The 15,114-nt window shown below is 45.2% G+C and overlaps 1 long non-coding RNA gene across 3 annotated transcripts in view; it reads left to right on the top strand.

The window, feature by feature from the left end:
• Positions 1-8,276, top strand: part of LOC309524412 — a 41,537-nt gene extending 33,261 nt beyond the window's left edge. The window contains exons 3-5 of one of the 3 annotated variants that reach the window (XR_014215895.1): positions 1,946-2,027; positions 4,920-5,033; positions 8,205-8,276. This is a non-coding gene — a long non-coding RNA (uncharacterized lncRNA). Of the gene's footprint in view, positions 1-1,945; positions 2,028-4,919; positions 5,100-5,541; positions 6,935-8,204 lie in introns of those variants that run through there. The other 2 variants (XR_014215896.1, XR_014215897.1) reach the window with 2 other exon arrangements.
• Positions 8,277-15,114: the final 6,838 nt, after the last annotated feature.

Raw genomic sequence — 15,114 nt, 5'->3', positions numbered from 1 at the left:
AGGGAATGAAATGTTTTCATAGAATCATAGAATCATAGAGTTGGAAGAGACCACAAGGGCCATCGAGTCCAACCCCCTGCCAAGCAGGAAACACCATCAGAGCACTCCTGACATATGGTTGTCAAGCCTCTGCTTAAAGACCTCCAAAGTAGGAGACTCCACCACACTCCTTGGCAGCAAATTCCACTGTCGAACAGCTCTTACTGTCAGGAAGTTCTTCCTAATGTTTAGGTGGAATCTTCTTTCTTGTAGTTTGGATCCATTGCTCCGTGTCCGCTTCTCCGGAGCAGCAGAAAACAACCTTTCTCCCTCCTCTATGTGACATCCTTTTATATATTTGAACATGGCTATCATATCACCCCTTAACCTCCTCTTCTCCAGGCTAAACATGCCCAGCTCCCTTAGCCGTTCCTCATAAGGCATCGTTTCCAGGCCTTTGACCATTTTGGTTGCCCTCCTCTGGACACGTTCCAGTTTGTCAGTGTCCTTCTTGAATTGTGGTGCCCAGAACTGGACACAGTACTCCAGGTGTGGTCTGACCAGAGCAGAATACAGTGGCACTATTACTTCCCTTGATCTAGATGCTATACTCCTATTGATGCAGCCCAGAATTGCATTGGCTTTTTTAGCTGCCGCGTCACACTGTTGGCTCATGTCAAGTTTGTGGTTAACCAAGACTCCTAGATCCTTTTCACATGTACTGCTCTCAAGCCAGGTGTCACCCATCTTGTATTTGTGCCTCTCATTTTTTTTGCCCAAGTGCAATACTTTACATTTCTCCCTGTTAAAATTCATCTTGTTTATTTTTGCCCAGTTCTCTAATCTGTCAAGGTCGTTTTGAAGTGTGATCCTGTCCTCTGGGGTGTTAGCCACCCCTCCCAGTTTGGTGTCATCTGCAAATTTGATCAGGATGCCCTTGAGTCCATCATCCAAGTCGTTGATAAAGATGTTGAATAAGACCGGGCCCAAGACAGAACCCTGTGGCACCCCACTAGTCACTCTTCTCCAGGATGAAGAGGAACCATTGATGAGCACCCTTTGGGTTCGGTCAGTCAGCCAGTTACAAATCCACTGAGTGGTAGCATAGTCAAGACCGCATTTTACCAGCTTCTTTACAAGAATATCATGGGGCACCTTGTCAAATGCCTTGCTGAAATCAAGGTAGGCTACATCCACTGCGTTCCCTTCATCTACCAGGCTTGTAATTCTGTCAAAAAACGAGATCAGGTTAGTCTGACATGACTTATTTTTCAGAAATCCATGCTGACTATTGGTGATCACAGCATTCCTTTCTAGGTGCTCACAGACTGTTTGCCTAATGATCTGCTCCAGAATCTTCCCTGCTATTGATGTCAGACTGACTGGGCGGTAATTATTTGGGTCCTCTCTTTTCCCCTTTTTGAAAATAGGGACAACATTTGCCCTCCTCCAGTCTGCCGGGACTTCGCCTGTTCTCCAGGAATTCTCAAAGATGACTGCCAGTGGTTCTGAGATCACATCTGCCAGTTCTTTTGGAGCCAGTGTGGTGTAGTGGTTAAGAGCGGTAGTCACGTAATCTGGGAAACCGGGTTCGTGTCTCCGCTCCTCCACATGCAGCTGCTGGGTGACCTTGGGCCAGTCACACTTCTGTGAAGTCTCTCAGCCCCACTCACCTCACAGAGTGTTTGTTGTGGGGGAGGAAGGGAAAGGAGAATGTTAGCCGCTTTGAGACTCCTGAAGGGGAGTGAAAGGCGGGATATCAAATCCAAACTCTTCTTCTTCTTCTTCTTCTTCTTCTTCTTTTAATACTCTTGGATGCAGTTCATCTGGCCCTGGAGACTTGAATACATCTAAACTAGCCAAATATTCTTGTACTATCTCCTTAGTTATTCTGGGCTTTTATTCTTAGTTTTCCTGCTGGCTTGTTTCTGATGCCAATTCTGTGCCCATTTCTTCCTTTGTATAGGAACTGATCTTCTAGTCCTATGCAGAATGGCAAAGGGATTTGCTGGCAGGTGACAGAATACACCACACTGGAAGATAAGCAGGTGGATTGATCTTTGGTGTTGCGGTCTACATTATTAGATGTTGCAATAGCAGTGCCCTAGTAAATGTAGGAAGAGAGTTAGCATATAGGTTTGTTTATGTTTGTCTCTATTATGTGGCTTTTTGAGTAGTTTAAACATGTGGTTTGCTGTAGCCTTCACTAACACTGTCACTCGTTAATAAACCCACATGGCTTGAGCTGGTTGGATTTTGCTCTTTTTTTTTTGGAGAAACTGTTGTTCTGTGGACCAAAAGAGAATCCTGGGATATTTTTAGGTAGCCCTTGGCTCTGGGCAACCTTCCAAGAGATGCATTCTGGTGGTGGGTGGTGCCAGAGGTAAAAATTGGGGAACTGGATGAGACTCTCATCTTTTGTACAGTGGGCTGCATTCCAGAATGCGTTCATGCAAAAGCCAAAAAAAGCCGTTCATGCAGCACCCACCAACATGCACAAACATCTCTCAATCCTGGCAATCAACAAGCATTATCACAGTTCAAGGAGACATATATTCCAGGCAGGCAAAAGCACTTGAGGGGAGCACGGAGCAGGGCTGGCAAAGGGTTGAGGTTCCTCACCTCTGCTTTAAATCATCAACAAATGCCTGAGAAGGGGGGGCACCAGGTGGCGCGTTGGAATATGGCTGACAATAACATCTCTCTGACCCATACGAGGTACTAAGGGGCTGCTATGGGAAGTATGCAGCCTTCCTAAGCCTCCCCAGGATGCGGGGGGGGGGGGACTGTCCTGCCAGCGGTGTTCACAATGCACCCCCTGATACGAGTGATGGGGGTGCCGAACACTTGGCACAGGCCCTCGGTGAAGTTGAATCTTCCTGACGCCGATTCCAATCAGCGCGTGCTGGTTGCTGCAGCTTGGAATTATAATTGGAAACATACGATTGGAAATGAAGCTGAAAGCACATACATCAAGTAAAGCTCGACTGATAAGACTGCTGATTAATGGATCTCTGCGACTAGGAGTGACGGACGGATAAGTAAATCTTCTGATGAATTACCACAAGGAGACTGTATGTTTGGAACAAAGGGGGGGGGGTGGAGGAAAAAACTCTTTTTTCCCCAGCATGATGTGACATAAATAACCCTTCACCCCAGATAGAAACAAGATCGTTGCATTTTTATGAATCACAGGCAGGATTTTAAGAACTATGTGGGATGGATTAAAACAGGAAAGAAGACTGGAGAATAGTGAGAAAAGTGGAAAATTCTTATGACGCAGTTAAAATATGGCGTCTCGCTAAGACAGGCTTGTCGGAGGAAGAAGGACTAGGGGAGGAGAATCAGGACTGTTTGAATGAGAAGGAATGTTGGAATGCAAGTTTGACCTGACAGAGCCCCCAGACTCATTTGATTTATTTGAAAAATAAAGGACAGATCGGAGACTAATCTTGTGTATGGAAGCATTGTACAGAGGCTGTCCCTGATCGATATGATTTTTGGAAGAGTACAAAAATCCACATAGAATGCCAGCTTTTAACCTGCTTGTGAAAATCATCAGAGATCGCAAAGAAAGGAATTTATGATAACAACAAGAAGAGAAAGGAAGTAATAAAGGACTATCCGGATCAAACTGGACAGAACTGTCTAATGAAAGCAGTATGATAAGTGCTGCTGTTTTGGACTCGAGCGGAGCTTGGTGTATGGGCACCCCCAACAAAATTTAAAATTTGGCTGTATAATTTGGAATCAATGTGATATGGATAATGTGATGTGACTGGTCTGTTAATAAAAATTATTTTAAAAAACAACAAATGCCTGAGAAAATTAACTGAGGAAGCTATCTTAATCTGAGTCAGACCACCTACCCAGCTGTTGCCAACACCGACTGGCAGTGGCTCCCCAGGGTTTCAGACAGGAGTCTTTCCCTGCTTTAACCGGAGATGCTGATGACTGAATCTGGGAATTGTCTTTTTCTGGCAAGCAAAGCCTGTGCCCTACCACTGACCCATGATGCCTTCCTACCTTCTTAAGATCCCAAGAACATGAGAAGCATAGTGCAGCATCCTGTTCTCATAATGGCCAAGCAGATGCCTGTAGTCAACCAAGAAACAGGAGCCAAGCACAAAAGCACTCTCCCTCACCCCCATGGTATCTCTGACTGTGGAGGGAGGCAGAACACAGCCGCCAATGGCTAGTAGCTGCTGATAGCCTTATCCTCCATGAATTTGTCCAATCCTCTTTCAAAGCTCTCCAAGTTGGCGACCATCCCTGCCTCCTGTGGGAGTGAGTTCCACAGTTTAACAATATCATGCATGAAGTTCTTCCTTTTGTCTATCCTGAATCCTCCAGCATCCAGCTTATTGGATGTCCATAAATTCTAGTGTTCTTCACTTTTACACAGTTTGGGAAATATTTTACCCTTTCATTTTTGTGTCGATTTGTGTGTGCAGAAATCAATAACCACCCATTACTTCTTCATCTTCAAATGCAACATCACCTTTCGAACAAATCCTAATAAAAAGTGCTACTGGAACTCTTGACCCATCCTTTCACATCTCGCATCACGTCCCTCTAATAGGCTTGCACATTCTACTACAAGCATAAAAACAATTGTTTCACTTGTATTACTTTGCCTCCCAACAATGTCTGGATGGCTGATGAATGCATGGTTTGAATTTTGTCAGGCATAGCCAACATTGATACAACATTTTAAAGAAATCCACTTGCATTACTGTGTTAATTAGACATGTAGGGCCAGTAATGCATATGTAATCCCATTGGGACTAGGCTTTCCACCTTTTCCTTATTTCAAGGAAAGGGTCTTTATATAGTATTGAAATGCATGTGTTCTTTTTCAAGTTAATGGTAAAATAATACATGGCAAGAAATAATATGTTTTCTTATTAAGAACTATTTTTTTAAACTCTCTTCTTCAGCTGAAAAGACTCCTAGATCAGCTGCCAAGGATCAGTGAAAAGACAGTCCCTGCGCTCAGGCTCACAGTTTAAAAGGGACAATACACAAGGAAATACACAAATAACCGCAACGGGGTGAGCTCCCGTTGCTCAGTCCCAGCTCCTGTCCACCTAGCAGTTCAAAAGCACGTCAAAATGCAAGTAGATCAATAGGTACTGCTCTGGCGGGAAGGTAAACAGCGTTTCCGTGTGCTTCTCTGGTTCGCCAGAAGTGGCTTAGTCATGCTGGCCACATGACCCGGAAGCTGTCTGTGGACAAATGCTGGCTCCCTCGGCCAGTAGAGCGAGATGAGTGCCGCAACCCCAGAGTCGTCCACGACTGGACTTAATTGTCAGTTATACAAGGAATGGGGATTGTGAGGGAGGAGGGGATATGTTCATGCAGAAATCGAGGAAACGAGGTGATGCAAATGTTGCCAGTTAGAGCAGAACTGATAGAGTTGCCCTGTTTCCCTCCTATCTGTCTGCTGCAGCCTTAGTCCTCTGGCTGCAAAAGTAAATGCTGTCTTTCAGTCCTCAGGGCACAGTTCATTCATTTGTTAATGTATCTTTTTTCTGATTTGGCAACCTTCTTGTGGCACAGGAGAAGCCAACAGGCACGATTGGTGGAGACAACCTGGAAGAAGCTGCACTGATGCTGTTCACAAGACGCAATGAGCAGCAGAAGTTTCTGACAAACTCCACCACTCAAATGACAGCTCATTTGATATCTTGCCTCCTTGCTCCTTCCCTTTTCCCAATAACATTTTGCGACTCATTAGGAAATGATCTATGACTATCCATCCCTGTGTCTTCAAAGCTACAATTTATAGCCTCTTGTATAATTAAAAAAACCACAAAATTTGGTTAAAATTGGTGTAGTGCCGATATGCAAGTGGGATGAAGCCCTCTGAGCTTCCAGGGAAGAAAGTTCCAGTGTGAGAGGGTTATTTTCTGAATTGCTGTCTCTGGGCGGAATTAAATTGCCTTGACACAGATACCCATTTTAATCTTAATACAATGACTCTAATTTCTTTGTGCCACATTGCATCAGGGAAATGAATTCAAAGAGGAGGGGGAAATACGTTTTTCAGATGAGAGTCACATCCTCTTTTAGGTGTATTACCTCATTGCCAGGGAGATAACAATGAGTCATCTCATTCCTGCTTTTATTGATAAATTCCATCCAACCCAGCCAATCCAATGAAAAGGTGGATGAGCTCATAAGGGTTCCTCCCTAGAAGGATCCATTTTTAGAGTGCTAGTTTCATGGATGGCTTACTTCAAAGCACCATCTGGAGCTATCCCACTACCATAGGAGCAAACTCCTAGGGGACGAGGGGGTATTCAGACCCCAAATAAAATATTTGAGGGGACTGCCCCCCCCCAAAAAAAATTTGATGGGCATTGCCATTGTAAAATTGGTGTCCATGTGCCATGCCCCTCTCACAATATTTGAACTTGTGGACATCCAACAAAGCTGAGTGCTGGAAGATTCAAGATAGATAAAAGAAAGGATATCTTCATGCAGCTCATAGTTAAACTATGGAATGCCTCACATGAGGCACAGATGGCCACCAACCCCGATGACTTTAGAAGAGGATTAGACAAAAGCATGGAGGAGAGGGCTATTGACGGCTACTAGCCATGATGACTATGCTCTGCCTCCAAAGTCAGAGCCAGTGATGCTTCTGAATGCCAGCTGTTGGAACCAACAGGAGGGGAGAGTGTCTTGTGCTCAAATCCTGTTTACAGGTGCGCCACTGTGAGAACAGGATGTTGGACTAGATGGGCCATTGGCTTTATCCAGCAAGCTCTTAGATTCTTATGCCTACCCTGTTCAGTCCCAATGGATCATGACCTGAAACGAAACAACGGTCCACTTTAGAATCCCCAGTCTAGTGGGTTATTTTACAAGGTGGCCTTGTAGGTTATGTGCTATATCCATAGCACCCCTCCTATTTCATTTCTAAAATAGGGTATACAGCTGCCCACAATCTGAGAGGCTAGTGCACAGGGCTCCTTGCTGTCATGTGCATTGAATGCGTGTAAGGCAAGGCCCCTAGGAGGAACTAGGTTGTGTTCTCAGAGGGAATTGTATGGGGAAAGAATGGCTGCCGCTGTCCCTCCCCCTGCTCCAGGTGTGATATTAGCAGTTTAGAAGGAAAAACTTTAATGGGGGTGGGGATGGATGTCTTAGAATTTTTCATAAAAAAACCTGCCTCAGAATTGCATGGGATGGAAGTAGTCCCATTATCTCTGAAAACTGAGATAGACCAGATCTTAATGGGTCCTTCTCTCCATCACTTGGCACTGATGATCTTTGAGAATTATTGGAGAACAAGTGAAGTCCCTGCAGACTAGAGGCAGGCAAATGTTGCTCCCATCTTCAAAAAAGGGGGGGAAAGAAGACCCAGGTAACTACTGACTGGTAAACTTGACATCGATACCAGGAAAGGTTGTAGAGCAAATAATTCAACAGTTGGTCTGTGAGCAGTTAGAAAATAATGATGTGATTACTAAGACCCAAAACAGGTTTCTTAAAAACAAGTCATGTCAAACAAATCTCATTTCTTTTTTTGATGGCATTACAAGTTTGGTGGATTACAGTAAGAGTTTTGACAAAATAAAATAATTCCTTCCAGTAGCACCTTAGAGACCAACTAAGTTTGTTATTGGTATGAGCTTTCATCTGCCATGACATTCTTGCAAGGAGGCTGGTAAAATGTGGGTTGAACAAGGTAACTTAGGTGAATTTGTGGCTGGTTGGCTGACCAAACCCAAGGATTATGGTACTCATTAATGGTTCCTCATCATCCTCGAAAAAAATTAGATGTGAGGTGCTGCAGGGTTCTGTCCTAGGCCCATTGTTCAACATCTCCATAAATGACTTGGATGAAGGAATTGAGGGTATGCTCATCAAATTTGCAGGTGACACCAAACTGGGAGAGGTAGCTAATGCCACAGAAGACAGAATCAGGATTCAAGATGACCTTAACGGGTGTGAGAATTGGGCCAAAACTAACAAAATAAATGTCAGCAGGGACAAAGGTATGGTTCTGAACTTAGACAGGACAAACCAGCTGCACCAATATAAGATGGAGGACACCTGAAAAGGATCTTGGGGTCTTAGAAGAACACAAGTTTATCATGAGTCAACAGTGTGATGCAGCAGCAAAAAAAGAATGCTATTCTAGGCTTTATCAACAGAAGTACAGTGTACTAATCAAGGGAAGTAATAGTCCCGCTCTATTCTTCCTTGGTCAGAACACATCTGGAACACACCTGAAATACTGTGTCCAGTTCTGAGTGTCATGATTAGAGAAGGATGTTGACAGGCTAGAACGTGTGTAGAGAAGGGCTAGCAAGATGACCAAGGGCCTGGAAACTAAGTCTTATGAGGAATGGTTGAGGGCATTGTGTATGTTTAGTGTGGATAAGAGGAAACTGAGACTGATAGCTAAGACATTTAAGACATTAATGGAATGACTGAATAGAGCTTATACCTCCTCATTCCCTTGCTCTCTCTTCCCTGCTTCTTTTCATACTGTTTTGCCCTTACTAAGACTAAGAACATAAGAAGAGCCATGCTGAATTAGGAAAAAGACTCACCTAGTCCAACATCCGCCTCTCATAGTGGCTAACCAGATGCCCAAAAGGGAAGCCAACAAGTAGGACTAGAGCGCAACAGCACACTCCCCTTTCATGCTTCCTGGAAACTGGTATTCAGAGAGTAACTTGCCTCCAACAGTGGAGGTAGAGCATAGTCACCACTGCTAGTGTCCATTGATAGCCTTAACTGCCATAGATTTGTTTAATTCCATCCAAGTTGGTGGCCATCACTACCTCTTGGGAGAACAAATTCCATAGTTTAAGTGTGCTATGTGAAGAAGCACTTATAAAATCATAGAACTGCAGAGTTGGAAAGGACGCCAAGGATCATCTAGTCTAACCCCTGTAATGCAGGTAAAGAATCTCTGGCAGATGGCCATGAAGGAAAGTCCACCACTACCTGAGGGAGTGTGTTCCACTGTTGAACAGCTCTTACCATCAATGAGTTATTCCTAATGTTTAGTTGGAATCTCCTTTATTGTCACTTGAATCTGTTGGCTGGGGCCCTTGGAGCAGCAGAAAACAAAGCTTGCTCCATTTCCCATGTGACAGGCTTCCTTTTGTCTGGCCAGAATCCAGGGGTACCAATGTTGCATATAGAGACCTTCAAGCCAGGCTATACTAATCTCGTACCATGAGCTGTTATCTTTGTCTTGCAAAAACACATTCCAGAGTGTCTGCATAAGAAAGGAAGATGTGCCTTGCTCCATGTCCTAAACTCCCTTAGGTAAACCCATATAAGAAAAGGAATGCAAAGGGATCACATGCAAAGTGCAGCCAGGTGCTGCTTAGAGGGAGTTCTTTGTGTGATTGCTTAATGTACAGTGGTGCCCCGCAAGATGAATGCCTCGCAAGACGAAAAACCCGCTAGACGAAAGGGTTTTCTGTTTTTTTGATGCGCTTCGCAAGACGAATTTCCCTATGGGCTTGCTTCGCAAGACGAAAACGTCTTGCGAGTCTTGCGATTTTTTTTGCTCCCCCCTTTTTCTAAGCCGCTAATAGCCTTTTAGCCGCTAAGCCGCTAAGCCTTTAATAGCCGCTAAACCGCTAATAGCGCTAATCCGCTAAGAGGGTTGCTTCGCAAGACAAAAAAACTGCTAGACGAAGAGACTCGCGGAACGGATTATTTTCGTCTTGCGAGACACCACTGTATATGCAATTAAGGAAAGACCATAAATGGTATGCTAATAGGGCGATGTAGCCTAGGATTGGAAGGATTTTGCTGCAGTTTATGCATATGTAGTGCCTTAAGAGATAACAGAAATGTATATATGAAGGAGCCCGTCCCTTTATTAGGGGGCTCGGACTTTGGAAACTGATTCCTCTGAGTCAGCTTGCTGGCTAGCCAGGCAATAAACCTTTTGTTGTTCCTCATTTGCTGCGTGGAGTTTTCCTTCAGCCCAGACACTGCTGTTCTGCAACACCAACTTGAGTAAAATATTGGGTGGTGGGCAGGTAAGCCCCACCCTGCATAATCGATCACATGATGCAGTGCACCCACACCATTTGCATGACAACGCCCATTAACTTGGGGGGTCCCCCTCAAATATTTGGGGGGGGGTGAAGGGACTTTGGCCTCTAGGAGTTGGCTCCTATGCCAGAATCTCTCACCATTCTGTATCTCTCTAAAAATATCCCTGTAAAAGCTTTTCTTTCGTGTGAACCCCCCCCCCCGCCCAAAGAGAGTACACGAGGCACTTAACCTGAGGCAACTTTGTGTGTGAAACCCTCCAAGAACACTTTAAGAACACAGTGTCTTTCCCCCTAAGGTGCAGGCTTGCTCACAATTTATTTCCCATAGAGTTTCATGTAACATCTTAGATAGAGGCTCACCGTGTATGATCATCTGCCAGGGCCCTGTTACATGTTCTTTTGCTATGAATGGCCAGGACATTTGTGACAAGGAACATGGCCTTTCTAACCAGAATAGGCCCAATTATATTTGGCAAACTTCCCAGTAATCATTGGATCTACTGACAAGCACGGAATCTCAATAGTCCCATTTTGGGCCTTGCATGTAGGACATCCCATGTTCAAATTCCAGTATGTCCAGTTAAAGAAGCCCCCTTTATCATAACTTCCTCCCAGATTCAAATAAAATCAACATATACAGCCACAGCAGGGAGTCTTTTTCAGTGTGAGGGCTGCCTTCCCTTTCAGTCCACCTGAAGGTGGACTGAAGCATCTGCGTTGGGCAGCAGAATCCCACAGAAACAAGATCACATGGAACTTTCACAAGATCTCACTGCTGCTGCTTTTCCTCACTTCTCCCATGGTGTGGGGGGTGTGGTGGGGTGTCCTGCTTGCCCTCTGCCACTGGCACCAGAGAAGCAAGGAGAAGCAGCTGAGGCTTCTGGGTTCTGGCAACATCTCACAGACCTCTTGTGAGAACCTAAAAGCCTTAGTCATGCAGACTCAGTAAGCAAGACTACAATGGGGGGCAGGGGCAGTTGGGGGCAGCAGTAGTGCAGAACCTTCCTATACCCTCCAACTGACCTTTCCCAACCCCCCCATTTTTGCCCCCCATCATTTCCTACCAGTAGGACAAGTACCACCTCCAGTACATTAACAGGACACACACCCTTCTTTAGTAGATTTAGTAGATTTACGTAAAAAGGAATACACCCCAGTGAATAAATAGAAAGGGGCAAAATTAGACATGGACACCTGAAGCATTTTTTTATTTTTTAAAAAAAATCAAGATTGTTTGCGCTGTGCTCTGCTCCTCCTTTCTTCCCGCCCAGCCCTCTGCCTGCCCCTCTGAGCCGGCATGTCACACAGAGCTGGCCTCTGCATTGCCAGCCTCTCCTCCTTGCCTGCTCTCCAGCAACCACAACGAGCTTCCCAAGGGAGGAGACTGCCAGCAGTGGCCATGGAGAGGCCGTGGGTTGCTCCCTTGCAGCCATCATCACCACTGCTCAGGACAAGCCCAGGCTCATCCTCCTCTCTGAGCTCAGTGGCGGCAGCACTGGCAGGGAAATAGGAACATTCTGGGATCGAATCAGAAGCCAGGATGGCTTTTATAATTCCAGGACTGTCCCTGGAAAATGAGGACACTTGGGGGATATGCCTTCCCGTTTCACCTCAGGCATTGAAATAGGATGGGTGACTCCTGCTTGCAAGGGAGCATATAACAGTGGTGGGCACAAAGTCAAGAGGGGTGGAGAAACTAATGTAAATTTGACCTCTGTATAGCAGTCAGTATAGCGTGGGTGGCACTGTGGGTTAAACCACAGAGCCTAGGGCCTGCCAATCAGAAGGTCGGCGGTTTGATTCCCTGTGACGGGGTGAGCTCCCATTGCTCGGTCCCTGCTCCTGCCAACCTACCAGTTCAAAAGCACGACAAAGTACAAGTAGATAAATAGGTACCACTCTGGTGGGAAGGTAAACGGTGTTTCCGTACGCTGCTCTGGCTCGCCAGAAGCAGCTTTGTCATGCTGGCCACATGACCTGGAAGCTGTACACTGGCTCCCTCAGCCAATAAAGCGAGATGAGCGCCACAACCCCAGAGTCAGCCACGACTGGACCTAATGATCAGGGTTCCCTTTACCCTTTACCTATAGCAGTCTAGTTTCTACACACACTCATACAGCCCTCTCTATCTTATCCATCTGGTGGAGAATGAAAGAAGATGCAGGGTGGGGCGAGTGAGTGGTGTGGTTTGGGGACAGTCTTGAGGGCCTGACAGAGAGCCAAGGTTTTATTTGGATGTTATCTTGAGGGAATCCTCTTGCAGCCACTTACCACAGCCTATGGGCACTGACTGTTTTTCTGGGTTTTTTGTTTTTGTGTGTGTGTGTGCACTGTGGTAAATATTTGACTCACTCCATCTTTAATCCATCAACACATCTGGGTCAAAGAACAACCTCAGTGACTTCTCCGATTTTAAACAATTGAGTAACAGAAAAAAGCAATTCCCACAGTAATCACACTTTAGCTTTCTAAGGACAATGGATGCAACCTTCTCAGAAAGTTGACATGACAGGCCTTGTAATCACATCCAAAAATAAACTTACAAATGCTAAGATAAGCAATTTGTCACCCTTTTAAGAACAGTGGAGTGGGAAGCCTGCATGGGGCAAAGCCAGCATTTTGTAGAATTTCCATCTGAGCTCCAATAGCAAATATTGTCCTGGAAGGCTTTTTGTTTCCCTCTTTGTCATCGTCCAAAATATATAAAATTAATTGTTTTTGAAGAAGAACACCATTCCCTCCATTTCACCCCCAATGTAAGCCTCTGTGTACATATTCTCTCTCTTACTCTCTGTTTCTCTTTCCAAATAATATTACTCTTGGCTGGGTACATAAATTTAGACTAAAATAAGAGCAGGCTAGAACCATCAACCTGACTTGGAAACACCCTGACATTTCTCCCCAGCATCTCTACTCCAAGGTTCAAATGAGTTCATGAAACTTTTATTTAGGTTTCCTTCTTAGATCGAGGAACACAAACTAGAAACATTGCAATCAATGTTATTTAATAAAGGTTAGGAACTTAGGAAGCTGCCCTGCACTGGGCCAGACCAATTATTTCATCTAACTCAGTACTGCCAACACTGACTGGCAACTGTTCGCCAGAATTTCAGATGGAGGTTTCTCTCAGTCCCAGCCTACTGTACAATGGTACAATTTGAATACATTCCCCCCCCCCACACACCTATTTTGTCCCACCCACCACAAGGCATGTGACCACTGGATGTTTGCCAAGAAAGGCATGCAGCTCCTGGGCTGAAAACATTTCCCCAATCCTCCTCTAAGTTGTGTATGTAATAAAATTATCAATAAAATGCAGCGAAAATCCACAAAACTGCTAGCACAAATAAATACAGTGGTACTTCTGGATGTGAACGGGATCCATTCTGGAGCCCTGTTCGCATCCTGAGTAGAACGCAACTTGCATCTGCGGGTCACGATTCGCCGCTTCTGCGCATGCGCGTGATGTCATTTTGAGCATTTGCGCATGCGCGAATGGCAAAACCCAGAAGTAACGCGTTCCATTACTCCCAGGTCGCCACAGAGCGTAACCTGAAAACGCTCAACCTGAAGCATATTCAACCCGAGGTATGACTTTATGCATAAAATAATCACCAATATTCAGTAAATCTTTGAAACAGAAATATAGATAACTAAATTACAGTACTTTTCTTTGTATAAGATGAGGTTATTTTACTCTAAAAGAAGGTGTTTTCTTATGTGATGCGCACGATTGGCAGCGTCGAGTAAGTTATTTTTGGGGCATTCCCCTCCCAAGAAACCTTGGCAATCCTCTCCCCATAAAGCTCAACAACTCTGAGCCATCTCTGTCTCTCTCTCTCCCCCCCCCCATTTTCTTAATTTGGGGTCCCCAAAAGTAGGGGGCGTCTTATACACGGGGGCATCTTATACATGAAAAAATATGGTACATGCCTGGGTAGGCCTGCTCAGTGAGTGGGGTGGCTTCCAAAGGATAGGAGCTGCACTTGTAGAAGTGCAAGTTCTACAGATCAAAGTGGTTAAACAGGCATGTATCAGACAAAGTAATCCATCAAATAAACTGGCCCCAAGCCATGAAGGGCTTTATATAAAGCCTTGAACTTGGCCTAGTAACAAATGAGCAGCCGGTACAGATACCTGAGCACAGATTTAATATGCCAACAGGATCTCACTCCTGCCAGCAATTGCGTGGCAACATTCTGAGGTACCCAGAGTTTCTAAGTCAACCTCAATGGAAGCTCCACATGCAGTGCATTATAGTAGTCCAATTTTGAAATTACCAATGCCCGAACTAATGTGATCAAGCGGTTCCAGCCCAGGAACAGTCACAACAGTCATAGCAGTCAAAGCTATAAAAAGGCACTCCTGGCCACCAAGGCTACCTAAGCCTTCAGTGACAAAGCTGGATCCAGGAGCCATCCCAGATGGCATACCTCCTCCTTCAGTGGGAGTGCTTCCTGCTTCAAACCAGGCAATTGGTTGATTTTTCAAAGTCCACTCATCTCTCTCTTGCCAGAATTCAAGCTTGGTTTACTTCCCTTTCTCCAGCTCACTGGTTCGTCAAGGCACTGGTGCAGGGATGCTATGGAAAAACAGAGCTGAGTGCAAATCAGTACAGAGCTAGATGAACCAATGATCAATATTAGGCCTTTTCCTATGCTCTTTTTGGCACCCAAATATCCTAATGACCACCAACTTCATGTAGATGAAAAAACAGGAATAGGGATGAAATAGTGCTTTGTGGCACTCCATACCATAGCTGTCAGAGGGCCAAAAACCACGCTCTGAACTTGACCCTGTAGATAGGAACAGGGCCACTGTAATGCAATACCCCTGCTGCCTATCCCACAGAGCTGTTCCAGGAGCACACCATGGTCAGTGATATCAAAAGCCACAGAGAGATCTGCACACAGAAGGTCTCATGTTCAAATCCCCAGCATCTTCAGGTAGGGTTGAATATGTCCACTGTCTGAGACTTCCGGGTTAGTGCCTCTGGCAATGGCGGATTTCCTCTGATCGGGAGGACTCCGCTCCGTGGAAATCAGGGTCTGGACCGCCACGGCGAGGTGGAGACCCACTAAAAACCACAGGC

This window comes from Podarcis vaucheri (assembly GCF_965113315.1).
Source record: "Podarcis vaucheri genome assembly, chromosome: Z".
In the NCBI taxonomy this organism is placed as follows: domain Eukaryota; kingdom Metazoa; phylum Chordata; class Lepidosauria; order Squamata; family Lacertidae; genus Podarcis; species Podarcis vaucheri.
Note: the sequence above shows the minus strand (reverse complement) of the source record. Positions and strands in the feature narration are given on the sequence as shown.